A 14,103-nucleotide genomic window follows, 5' to 3' on the forward strand; every position below is an offset into this window, starting at 1 on the left:
GATTCAAGGTGCCTGGAGCAGTACTTAACTCCATGACAGGCAAGGATATACACATTCGCAAAGAAAACAGTGCCTGGAATCTGTAGCCACAACTGGACCTTCTTGTCAGCATGATTGCTGACCTTGCGCAGCTTGATAATGGCAAGCTTCAGTGAGGCTAGGCTTCGCTGACCCACAATTTATGGGTTTTTTAGGTGCAAGTATGACGGACCTTGAGTTTTTCTTGTGAAAGAATGCGAAAACCCATCAAATCGCCTAAGCTCAAGCAAAGACCAGTAACAGGAAAGTCTTGAAAGAGTCAAGTGCATCTCACAGGGCTTTTCAGATGCAACTTTTTCAAACTGCCCTCATAGAAGCAAAAGAAGGAACACTAAACAAGAGTCTTAAGATAAAAAATATAGAAAATTAAACTCTCTATGTTACAAAGCTTTGCGTGCTTTTGTCCAAATGTGGCCTTGAGGCTGGAAAAAACAGACGGGCTAACCCACACTTGCTTCTACAGATGTCCGCACATTAGCATTTTACGCAACCGCCATGACACAGGACTCCTTCAGGCCTGCTTTTGCATAGTACTGAATCAGCTCATTGCTGTGCGACTGGTGCCATTGTTTTCCTCGTGAATCCATATTCCAGCTCCACAGCTACTGTTTATGCACCTCCATCTGCTGGACACGGAACAGACCAGCTGTTCGTCCCACTCTCCAGCCCTCTCCATTGGCCTCAGAGAGCCGCTAGCTCCCCCCAACAGTCATCCTTGATGTGGCTAGCCTTTTGTCTTCAGAGACGGAGGAAGCCCAGAGGGACATAATGAGGTGACATCATGGTCAGGGATGATTAAATACCCTATTTGCTATTCAGACTTGATATCAGGCACGGCGATGGACGGGGGCTGGGCAATTCTGTTTAGGACCAACCGACAAGAGGGCAGAATGTATTCCCATGGCTAATTGATAGTCATATGCTATCCGAGCCTGAAAGCAAACTGGAGTGAGGGGTTAAGGGGTGGGACCAGCAAAGACATTATGTAGCGATCTTGATGCTTCCGATTGCTCTAGATGGCACTTGCTAATTGTTGGAGTTACATACGAACAACTCCGTGAAAATGACATCTGTGATTCGACACTACATGATGCAATCATATACTGTGACCTATATTTATATATAAATAAATTACTATTTGAGATCACTTAACTGGATGTGGTATGGAGTTTAACGATTGCTAGGTGGTTTCTATAGTGCTGCTTGATGATTGTTATGTAGCCGGAGCAAATATCCTAAAAACTGTGAGACAACTTAGCCAGTGAAAATCCCGCAGAAAAATGTGCTTTCTCCTCCTAGGCCTGTATTAGATCACGGCCTGTGCAGTAGTAATACATGTTGTACTTTATAATGTTGAACTAAAACTGAAAACACTAACATGTTAACATCATGCACATCTTCTGGCACTCTTTTCTTTTTACAGTACAAAACACACTGAATCAAATGACGTATTTCGTGAGGAATTCCACCTCTACAGAATCAACTTCTGATAACAGCAAGGCTTACTGAGTTCAGCTCTCACTTTCTGCATCCTCTCCTTCACCCCCACACAAACATCCTTCCTCTCTTGGAATCTGCTGTGGGAGACAGAACTAATCGCTTTTGGTGTTGCAGCTCAACGATTTGTCTCAGCGAGGAAAAGAGACCTCACAGTGTCCCGTCAGTGGTGGGCTCGGAGAGAGGGGCACGCTTAATCCTGTTTAGGTAGAACCATCTCCCCCCCGCATATTCTCCCTCTCCACCTGTTATGATCTCTAAGCCATCCAGCCCTGGGGATTCGCAGGCCCCGCTGGTGCTCAGCAGTACCTCTCCTGACTGGAATGAATTCAGCAGCCATACAGAATAGAGAAAATTTTAAATGCTTCATGTGGTAAAAACAATAGAAGCTCAGGAAAGTGATGAGTGCTGAGACAAAAGCACCCCGGCCAATAATACACTTGTTCTTCTTCTTGTAAGTATATGACTTTTGTTGGGGTAAAAAATGCTCAGATGTGTTTACAACCCTGTTATTTTTGCCTCAGATCAACCCTAAAAACAAAGCGTTTTGTAAGAGATGCCATTGAAGAACTATTTTCAGAAATACATGTATGAAGAACCTTTTGAAGATTTAAAGAAGTCAATGTAAAGGTTCTTCATCAATTTAAAGGTTCTTCTCCCTCACATCTCTTTTACAATAATGGTCCATTATGCAACTAAAAATGGTTGTAGCATCTTTATGTTTAAAAGTGTACCTCAGGCTGTTGCTAGTTCTCACTTTTTCTGGCTGGCCACAATGTGGTTCCTTGGTCCGGCGCAACCAGCTAGCTTAGTTGGCTTGCCTACAAGCAGTGCTTCACCCAGTAGTGTTAGCTTTTAGTGATTTTAGCCTTGCTTGCAAATTCACTGAACACTCATTATACATCTATGCCAAGATGAATAGAGTTTTCCATTTCAGGGAATACTGAAGTTCCCTGCATAAAAAAAATAAAAATAAAAAAAGATTTCATAAGTGCCCTAGAATGGAAAGCTGTACTTACTCTGCCCTAAATCCTGCAAGAATGATGGGAAAAAACATAATTTTCATACAAGCACTACAGTGGGCAGCAAACACAGGCCCTTGCCTGCTATAAGTATCCATGTCTGAAACAAACACAGAACCAACCAGTCATGGGCTGATCATTGTAATGTGCAATTCTCTCAACTCCAGAGATCAAATTCATTAATTCAAAAACACATTAAGCTTTTTCATTACAGGAGTCAGACATTCAAGATTTGGCATTGTCAAAAACTCACCATTTTCTCAGATTTTTACATGTAAAACCTTTAATAACTACATGGGATTTTTATGAACCATATGGCATCTCTGTCAGGTGTGTGAGCAGGCCCTGGCATGCGGTTACACTGAGACATAAAACGAGTGCTGTGGCTGACAGCGTGTCAAAAGCACCCGGACATCCATTCACAAAAGCTAGCACTTTCACAATGGAGCTCTGTTTAAGGAGGAGCTCTGTGAAACCAGAAGCAGCCCCTCCAACTAACAAAAAAATGACACCCATCAGGCGTTTGCATGAAAAGAGATGATGCATGTATGAGACAAAACAAATCCCATTTCAAACGGCTTCTTAAATAAAATAAAAAAAACAGCCAGGCGTAAATGCAGTATGTAAAAAGAAATTAAATAAAAGGAAAAGAAAAACGAATTCATTTAATTTAGATAATATAAATGGAAATCCTCGTTCTACTTTTACACCATCAGTTAAATAACATTTCTTTGTCTTACAGTTGGCCTATTTTAGCCAACTACAGGAAACTCCCCCCATATGAACCTTCTTAGCACTTAACACTTTGGAAATGGAAGAGGAGCTTTATCAGGGTTCGAATGTGAGGAAAAGCTTTTGTGTGCAAGCTTGTTCAGTGGAAAAAGCAAGCTTGTTTAAAAATGCTTTGACTTCATAGCAGAAAAACACTTCAATTATATATAAAACACAAATCAATTAACAAACACATAAGTACAAACACAGCTTGCTCTCACCGTTTGGTGTCCAAGTTTAAAACCAGCTAAATTTGGACTATGAACACACACACACACAACTTGTTTTTCTAGATCGCAAATGGGTCATGACTCAGTTCTCGCCCTCACTTACTAGCCTATGATGGTGAGGATCTCCTCTGAATCAGGGTGCTGGCTGCCTACAGTTGGGCCAGTTTTGGCCCAAAATAGAAATGCTGTCCAAACATTTCACATGATGGTTTGCATGTGGGTCACATAAGGCCCAGAGTCAGAATGCCATGAAAAACCTAAAATATGGCTGCTAAAACTTTGTGGGTCACTTTTTACCCACAATATGCCCGCCACTGCTATAAATGCCTTAACTGGGCTGCATTTGGTTGAGAATCATCTGAGTTATAGTCCATAGTAAGTCATACTGTCCCCTAAACCACAACATGAAGTCTGCACATCCTAAATGAAGGACCTGGATGTTGTTTGAGAGAGGCTGTGTACAAATATATGGCAAAAATTGGCATGACTATTGACTCCTAGACTACTGATTAGCCTTAAAAGTGATAAGGATAATAAAGTAGTAATATCTGGACACAAACCTTCTCTTGGCTGATTGATTACTTCCAGGGTAAGTAGGAAATTGTCAGCTGAACTATTTATATAGTCTTTACTACTACAGCTAAGAGACCGTAATACCTATACATCTATTGTTTGTATGCCTTGGTCAAAGGCACAATGGCAGCAACCTTCAACTGGGTTCAAACTGCTGACGTTTTGAGCTATAGACAAGGTCTCAGTCTGCTGAGCAAGACAACATGAGCTCAAGGGCAGGCATGTTATGGATGAACACATATGGCACACTGGAGAAATTGAGAGTGTGAGGGAACCGGAACATACAGTACAAAGTGAGCGAGTACTTGAGGACAAATGGGTATGCGGGTGCAGACAGAGGAAAATCACCTGCTGTTGAGAGGTGTGTGCCCACAGCCTTCCGAACTCAAGCTCCAGCGAAGAACAGCGTGTGGACAGTGAACTCTTAATGGGCCGACAGCTTTCGCCTAAAGACAAAAAAAAAGGACTAAGTGACATTGGTAAGGCAATGGTTAGCAGACTTGTTTGACATTCAAAGCACAACTGTTTTTTCAGAAGTAAAGAGGTGGAATGTTGTAATGACAACAACCTTCAAATGCCAAACTCTTCTAACTCGTCTGGTCCATAAGTATTAGGACAGTGATAAATTTGTGTAGTTTTGCCTCTGTACAGAGCTTTAATTACAGAGGTTAAATTCCAGTGCCCATGACATTGCATGTCCTGCGATGCTACAACAATATATCGTGCAGCCCCAGATTTGAGCCCATGAATGGTAATCTGTTCTGACAGGCCAGACTCTTTTTCCGGGGCAGCTCAGTTAATGTTTTGGACATAGCAAAATGTAAAAACTTGTATCATGATCCCAAGTATTAAAGTTAATGTTTCTGGGGAGTCTGAACATTTCATAAACAAGCGGTATGTCAAAAAGGGATTACTTGGCGAAGGTAAGGGAGAGAGGGAGACAAAAGAACTCTGATGAGTATGAACAATCAGGGTGACAGGACCTAAGCCCTTCCACAGGTATTATTCTCCATTACATGCACTGCCAAGATCCTGACAGGAAAGCACTGCTATGTAAAGGGATGTGACATGATAAGAATGGGTGAACGTTCATGCAGAATTTCACTTAAATTCTAGGGATGCTTCAAGTTGACCAGAAGTTTTGGGTTTAGAGTCGATCTATACAAATTTTATTAGACTGGTATATTTGTTAAAGCTCTACACTAGCCTCATTATTCTATTTACAGCAATGTTGTAAAGGTGACTGATATAAGAGACCTTTTTTGGATGCAAGAGGCCAGTTTAAATAAATCTCAAGTCTCAAACTGCACGTCTGGCACAGGGTGTCCCATTTCTTCCATATCATCCGTATAGCAGCCTTCAGTGAAGACCATATTGATGCTGACTCTACACTGGCCTCATACACTAAATGTTGTATGCGGGCTAGGCAGTAACGTCCATTCATCACGTCTCGAGGACACCAGGTGGCGCTTTGGACACGTGGTTAAAACAAAGACTGGGAACTAGAACGAAATTAAAATAGCCAATACCCAATTCATTAAACTATGCCTGGATTGGCCCTGATCCTCAACAAGTGCATCAGATCTTAGCAAATTGGGTCATCTCTTCTCATCGACCCAAGATGACCTACTACCCCCTGCTCCCATTTAAGCCTAGCATAACATGAAAATTAGTTTCATTCTGAGGCAAAATAACAGGGTTGTTAATTGACTTAAAACCCCATCTGAGCTTTTCCCACCCCAACCAACCTTTGCACATATTTATACTTTAGTCTTTATTGTATAAACATTTATATAATTGTTGATATGATTAAGAATTATGATGTAATCCATTTCTCTATTTCTTTATAATGGTTATCCATATGAAATATCCATCTACTGTTTTTTTCACATATTATTGCACAGAGAACATAACCAGTCCACACTGTCTTTCACCTCCTCAAAGCAAGCACTGTTTAAATACAGAGACTGCCCTTCCTGGACCACAGTGCTGATAACATCCCATATCTGTCTTAAACACAGGCTTTTCTCAAGTAATAATTTACATAAAGCCTCAAACTGAACAAGCTGCTTTCCATATTGTGGGCTCCATCAATTATGGAAGCAAATGTGCATACTAAACCTTCAACGCAGTCATTTTGCATTTGTGTTTTCCTGCCAGTGGCAGAAGGGGTCAGAGGGTCATGGGGGTATGATATTATTGGTGTGTCCTCATGCAGATAATGCCCTGCATTGTGAATGGGGTGGGGGACAGCACTGGAGGAACTCCTCTCAGCAGGAAGCACCGAGTTGTAATAACAGAGCTATTGGGGGCAGGCAGACAGTGCTACTGTGACCTGGAAGTCACAGTTCCCACACATCAAAGTGAGAAGCACACATCTGATCCAGCCCTCAATTACATGAGACCTGAGTACAGACCATCCCAAAGGAACATCCAACCTGGGACATTAGGTCAGACTTAAACCACAATAAATGAATCCAAGATGTCCACAGATGACACTATGTCCAAATGTTTGTGGACACCCCTTCTAATGAATGCATTCAGCTACTTTAACTTGCACCCATTGCTGACTCAGATGTGCAAATTCACACATACAGCTTGTCCAGTCTCTGTGGAGTCTTTGTGTCTTAAATGCAGGTGTCAAGCCCAGTTTGACAGCTGTGGTTTAGGGCCTTTCCGAAGTATAGCTGTCTAAAGAAGCATTTGCCCAAAGGTGAGTGAAAAACTTTGATGCATATACACATTAACTTACACTATACATACATTACTGCTCTGTTTAAAATATACAAGCTATAATATATATATAAATAATATGTGAGTTTTTTTTACATTACTATATACATATATACATTAGATAAGATATGAATTCAAGTGTAGTGTAGTGGGAGATGTCTTTGGTGGGTGCAGTGGGACTGAGCAGTAAGTAAGGGCAGGGTGCAGAGTGTGTTTGTATGGGGTGGTGGTGTAGGAAGATATCTTGTGTGATGAGACCGACGACTGATGTCTAGAATTTATTAGTTTTCAGAGGATGCACTTCACTAAATCTAAAGTTAAACAGATCCTATATATCCTCTCGCTCTCTCTCAAATGAAACACACAGTTGGCCTGTGTTCTAGAAATACTGACAATATTTATGACATGCTCAGAAAAGTGCACAGTGACGTTTTGTGATGCAATTGAACACAAAACACTGGCCTAATTTCCAGCATACAGAGAAAGTTACATTTACAGACACTCTCAATGCAAGAAATGAAAATTCAACAGAAGTAAATGTGATAGAAATGTGTATATGACACCTATAAACTATGATGTCTTATCAAATATCAATATTTATTACCCCCTTCTTCAATTTAGAGACATTTCTGCCCAGAATATTAAATGTAGGGACAGATAACTCCATATTTAAGTATCCTTAGTTAAAAGGCTCAATATTTTAATATTTACATATACAGCTGTATATTCCTCCTTCTCAGTCAGTACTCCTTTCTTTAAGCCCTGGTCAATGCCTTGGGTCCATTATTTAACTCAATTTAAATTCAAGGATGTATAGCGCCATTCTAAGCAGATTTACAGAAAAAAGGTCCATGTCCCTAATGATGAAGAAAGCTCCCTAGGAGCATGAGGAAGGAAAACTGAAAGGAACCAGGACTCAAAAGGGGAAGCCAACCTCCTCATTAAGCTAAATTAGCCTGCCCTCAGAAGAATGAGAAGTCAGACCCTCTTGTTGCTCCACACGTAGACATGGCACCCTGAGTGGACTACTCCTATGGAACAGGGCTCAGCGTATGACCTTGACACTCGAGGAATGCCTGGGAATGAGTTGAGTAACAGCATGCTAGGCTTAACGAATCAATGGGCACTCATCAAATTAGGAGTCGCATTGTCCACCGAGAGCACAAGGCTGAGTGGTTAGACACCCCCACACCCCCCCCCCCCCCACATTGACCACGGGAATGTTTGGGTTGGTGGAGCTGGACTAGGGGTGGCTTATGGGCGTTCAGCAGAAAAAGCTGGGCCAAGGGAACTGATGCAGAGTGTGTAGAGCTGTGAAATATGAAACAAGGAATGCTACATGAGTGCTAAAAGTAATTAGCTTGGGCTAATTCTTGGTACTGGTGCCAGCTTTACACATTTAACATTCCTTGCTGGTACTGGTCATCTCCTCAACCACCAAGTACAATGTAAGGAACACAAGGGGGTAATGTAATCAGTGTAATACATTAATGTAAGCTATTTTTAGGCCTTATTTATATAAGCTTGTGCATGATAGGGACGGAAAACAAAACATACTATATGGACAAAAGTATTAAAGGATAAAGGTGCACGTATTCGTCACTGTACAGTGTGGACTGTACAGCGAAATGTGTCCTCCGCATTTAACCCATCTGGTAGTGAACACACACTCACACACACACACGTGTTAGGGGCAGTGAGTACACACACACACCCAGAGCGGTGGGCAGCCAACTCCAGCGCCCGGGGAGCAGAGAGGGTAAAGGGCCTTGCTCAAGGGCCCAACAGTGGCAGCTTGCCGAGCCCGGGAATCGAACCCACAACCCTGTTATCGATATCCCGGCGCTCTAACCGCTGAGCCACCACTGCCCCAAAAGTATTGGGACACCTCTTGATTATTGAAGTTGTAGCATTCATTCACTCCAATTGCCACAGGTGTATAAAATCAAGCACCTAGCCATGCCTTAGTCTGCCTTTACAAATGTTACTGAAAAAATGGGTGGATCTATAGAGCTCACTGATTTCCAGCGTGCAACAAGTCAAGTATTATTGAAAACACCTTATTGAGACACCTGCAGGAGCTTTAATGACATCCCTTTCTAAATTCATAGGCAGTACTTTGGAGTTGGTTCCCCTTGGCAGCTCCAAGAGCAGGTTTGGATCTCTGCAGGTATTGAGTCAGCAGAGCATTGGATGCTTTAATGCACCATGCTTCTCAGCACCCGACATCTTTGTGGCTACGGTTCCTAAATGCTTCCACTTTTCAATAATACTTGACTTGTTGCACGCTGGAAATCAGTGAGCTCTATAGATCCACCCATTTTTTCAGTAACATTTGTAAAGGCAGACTAAGGCATGGCTAGGTGCTTGATTTTATACACCTGTGGCAATTGGAGTGAATGAATGCTACAACTTCAATAATCAAGAGGTGTCCCAATACTTTTGTTCCCCACTGCGACAGTCATATGTCAGAAAGTGTTTAGAAGCAGGTGAAAGACATTGGACTTTTATCAAGAATCATTGCTGATTATTAGTTAATCTTTTTAATGACATGTCCCAATGACCAAGGATAACGTAACCAATGAGATAACGTGTTCATATTTAACTTTAGTTAAACTTTTAACATCTATTGTTAACATTAATACATCTTGGGGTTGTGGAAAGTTCATTAATTACTATTTTATCATGGTCTTCCCCTTAAAACTGAATGTTGAACATGTTTTCATCAGCCTTGAGGATGTTCTTAGCCAGCCAAAAGGTCTGATTCCTCACATAAGTCGCCTTCCACTGGGGACAAATGTATGATAAAGATGAGGTTTTTATTCTCTGGATATTCACTAGTTACACAGTCCAACATAGAATTCAGTGATCAGAATTCGCTAGTGTTGACTAACCAACGCAGCAGACTAGTCTAATCACTGCTACACTATTTTATAAGAAATGCCTGATGCAGTTTCAAGGAGTATTCTTTACCTTACAATTTACATAGTAGGAACAAGGCCAGAGCAGAGATTTGAATAACACTTCTAGATAATAACAAGTTTAAAAGAATTTGGACTGCAGCACATCCATAAGTCATCACCTAAAAGTTGTCAAAAAGATGTCTTCGGAAACGTTGCGATACCACTGAAGAGAGAGGGCTGAAAACCCTCTAGAGGAAGCTTTCATCAGTCCAGCTGAAAAGGCCACAATGCACGCTAATTTCAATAAACAAACTAGGCTCAACGCAGGTACACGTCCCCCCGAGGGCCGCTTCGAGCAAAGGGTGCAAAAAGGTAATCTTTTTCAGCAAACACAAATTAACTTGTCTGTTAAAACACCACATCAGGAGGTGCCATCAGCATGGAATCTGTTACCAAGGCAAACTTGTCTTTATTTGTAAAAACAGAAACATCAGAGGCCTTTAAGGCCTAAAGGCTTTAGTAGAAAGCTAGACTTCATTGTTGCTTTGCTGTGTAGCTAATCTAAGGACTAAAGCCTTGACAGATCAGACCACAAGGGAGATCTGATTAGCAATCAGGTAAATGTTCAGCCTACTACCACCACTACCTCTTAATTAAGGAGATGCACTGAAAAGAGGTGGGTGAAGTTCATTAACTTTTATTAGCGTTCCAATTTTCTACGCCATGGAAAATACTTGGTTAAAACTTCAAACAAGGGTGTACAGGAGTACTTTTAAATATTTAAATTATCTTTTGTGTATTTGCTACATTTGTCACAGAAGAGTTATTAATTATTTTATTATTTTTCTATCGTTTACTCATCATAATATTGACATAATGTAAACTGGCACACTTATGAAAATAAATAAATAAATAAATAAAACACAAATGAAGATACAAGGTTTTTGTATGACAGCAATGATATTGTCATTATTACATTTAAACTTATATAATATTGCACGCCCTGCGATGTGACTACTGCACATGCCCACATTGCAAAGACTAAATGATATACTGTGCTGGCTTAATTCAAATATTCTTTAAAAGTACTAACCATAACCACATTATGCTCAGAAAAGCATGATTTTTTTAAGAATAACAATATATTTGATAAAAGATAAATGATAAAATTGTCATATTGCTCACCCTTGCTCTGGGACAGAGTTGCTGAACAATAAACAATTATATTCTGCACATGATATGCTATACTGTTAACATTCAGTGGTCCTTCGCCATCATTTAGTCCGAAACTAGAATAGGATCAAATCTGTGCGTTTACACAATTTGTCTGGACAAGCTTGCCCATTTCACTCTCTACCGGAGAACAGATCTAAATATACTAGAGCTCCTTTCTTTCCTTTGCATGAAAATCTTTCTATTGATTTGATGTTAGCTAGATCCAGAAGCTCTCAAATGTTACATCAACACCCAACACAGCCTGTAGAAAACAGTCTCCATCACCACAATATAACACCAGTAATATCTAGTACAGTGCTTCAGTAGTATTGCGTGTGACATCCCACCACGTCTTCCAGCTGGGTTTAAAGCGATAAGTCCAACCACCCCCGAAGATGATTGCTAGGCTCAGTGACAAATTAGAAGCTTGGCCACAACATCTGGAGATTACAGGGCTGAATGTTAACAGTTTCAGACTGTTAGGGCAGAAGTGGGGCGTCAAACCTCAGAGGGTGGTACGAATCCATGCTGAATCCTTCAATAACTCCTCAGTGTTTAATTGGAGACCATTTCTCTGACATCTGGAGGGGTATAATACAAATCCAGTATTTCAAATGTTGCCACAAGCAGCATATGGTAGCAAGCCTCTACTGATTGGAAAAAAGACTAGAAGAAGAGTAAAAAGACTAAAACGAGTGTAATCAAGACAAGTGGAAGCAATTTACTACTTTAGCTCAGTGTAAAGAGATCATTTAAAGGGCCTCCGTCATGGAAAACTACATTTCCATGGCTCTCCTGTATGTAAACAGAGTAAAACGCCCCAGTCCACATAGGCAACTGAATTCTGAATTCACCAAGAGATAACTTATTATATATCACACACACACACATTGAAAGATAGGAATGTACATCAATGTACATCTGTTTGAATTTAGAATAAACTATACGTTCACCGACTACAGTAATTATCCATACATTATTCTGTGGTATTCCTATTCAGAGCAGACTCTACTGTTTAGCACCCAAACACAGGAATGCCCACAGGGACAGCGAGTCTGGGGCCAGCTATGTAGTCGACACAGATCTGATAGTACAGGGGTAATTCGAGCAGGCCAGCTGGGCGTAGAAGGCACCACCAACTGAAACCTGAGGAGGCTGGTGGCTACTGGGTTGAATTCTCCAAAGAAACACAGTTTCTCGCGGAACATACTGTATCCCTGGCTCTCAACTAGGGCAGTCACCATTACCCAACTAAACTTGATTTCTTAATGTAAAAATAAATTAAAAGTTAATGGCCTTCACTGAACGGACAAAGATGGGCTTCCATTTTGGGCAGCCCATCTTTGGGCATGCATTTACTAAGATTTGGCAGATAACCTAAGTACCATCAGCATGTGCTGGTTAAGTTAGACTTCGACAAGGTCAGCTTTCAGCTTAGACAGCCAGTCATAGCAGGATCTATAGAATTTGGTTAAAACAAGTGATTTGTACAACATAAAAAAAAATTGTTGATAAATGACACTTTGATTGTTCCAAACCTGGCTTGTGATAAAGGATTTCTCTCACATAGCCGTGGTTGGCGACTTTCTGAACACTGATGCTCCCACTGGTCACTGAGGGGACATTGGAAGACGACAAGCCTCTGATTGGCTGCTTTCTACCTCTGCTTTCACTAAGCCCCACACTTGTTATCAACCCACTAACATGCATTTCAAACAAGGGTGGGAGAACCACTGATAAGTATTCACAGATACAGGAATTGTGGGAAAATCAGCTACTGTTCTAAACCTGGCTTGTGCTCCCCTCAAAGGTCAGAAATTCAGTTGTGCTGTCTCTGTAACTCCACCTCAGCTGATGACGAAATAAAGAGGATTTCTCCTACAATTACATAGCTGTGGGTGATGACCTTACGAACGTTGATGCTCCCAATGGTATCTGAGGTATAGATTAGCCTCAGCTTGTCTGCTTTCTACCCTGGCTTTGCCTCTAAGCCCCTCCTCAGTCGGCTTGTTATTGTTTTTTCAAAGGTAGAACTACCGATACTGAGGCTGGATGTAGCCCTTAAAGCACTTTCTAAAGCTCATAAAAGCTGTTTTTTAATAACCGAGTGCTGAAAACCAAGTAACTTAAGGCAAACAGGCCTGCTTTTCTTTTCACTCACAAAAGCAGCAGCCTGTAGCTCTACTCTCCTGCAAACACTGGCTGCATGGAGCTGAACACACCCTAAGAAGCTTTACTTGAATGGCTTCTTCCTCGTGTCATTTAGAAGGATTTAGATGATCTGATGCTTTGCTTTTTGGAGAAACATTTCTTTTTAGACCTGCCTGTTCCTGCCCAAAATTTGAAGCCTTGAAACGCACCAACTCTTTTTACACCCCGACTGCATTCCATTCCCTGGTGAACTGCTGGGGAGGGTTTTGACTCCTTTTTTTCGGCCCACGACTCCATTCATACCTTCAATAAGAGGCAACAATCATGGTATAAACAATGACCACTTTTGGGGTTTTAACTCGCTGGGTTCTCCGCTTGGTTACAGTCTCTTTCTCAGCGCCTCATGTCTTCAGTGCACTCCATCATGAAGAGCTATCGAAACACTTAATTATGGCAAGCCTCGTCAAGCAAGGAGTTCCTCGCGCTGCCCAGGGCCAGTCTATTCAGGGCATTCAGGGTTCAAAATCAGCAAGTTTGAAGGCTTTCTTCGCCGTAGTTCTGATGGCACAGGCCCAAATCCATGCTGCCTGCTGCGCATCACGCCGCAAGGGAACAGTGCAGATGTCTGAAAATAGAGTGGGCGTCATTCACCCACTCCCTCACACAGCTATGTTCTCAGATCACATCAACAGGATGGATCCACCCCCGTTTAGACTGCAGTGTTCTAATGTGTCCGTCACTCACAAGTGCAGAATCGAGACCAACCGGAACCTACAACGAACATTGGAGCAGAGATGCCATATGAGCACTGGTAGGTATGGGAATTGTGTCAAAATCAGCTAAAATACTCTAATACAGCTAAAAAAAAAAAGTTTTACCGAAAGTGATATCAATTGAAGAACCGTTTGAATCACCTTGATAACTTTTAAGAGTATGTGTTCATGCATAAATGGAAACTGGAAGCCTCAA

At 41.4% G+C, this 14,103-nt stretch overlaps 1 protein-coding gene across 1 annotated transcript in view; it reads right to left on the reverse strand.

Annotated features, from left to right (window-relative positions):
• kank1a (KN motif and ankyrin repeat domains 1a) overlaps positions 1-14,103 on the reverse strand; it is a 74,332-nt gene that overhangs the window by 49,239 nt on the left and 10,990 nt on the right. The window contains exon 2 of the mRNA XM_072664967.1: positions 4,481-4,578. The gene's annotated coding sequence lies outside the window, so the exon portion shown is untranslated. The remainder of the gene's footprint in view (positions 1-4,480; positions 4,579-14,103) is intronic.

This window comes from Salminus brasiliensis, chromosome 20 (assembly GCF_030463535.1).
Source record: "Salminus brasiliensis chromosome 20, fSalBra1.hap2, whole genome shotgun sequence".
Taxonomy (NCBI): domain Eukaryota; kingdom Metazoa; phylum Chordata; class Actinopteri; order Characiformes; family Bryconidae; genus Salminus; species Salminus brasiliensis.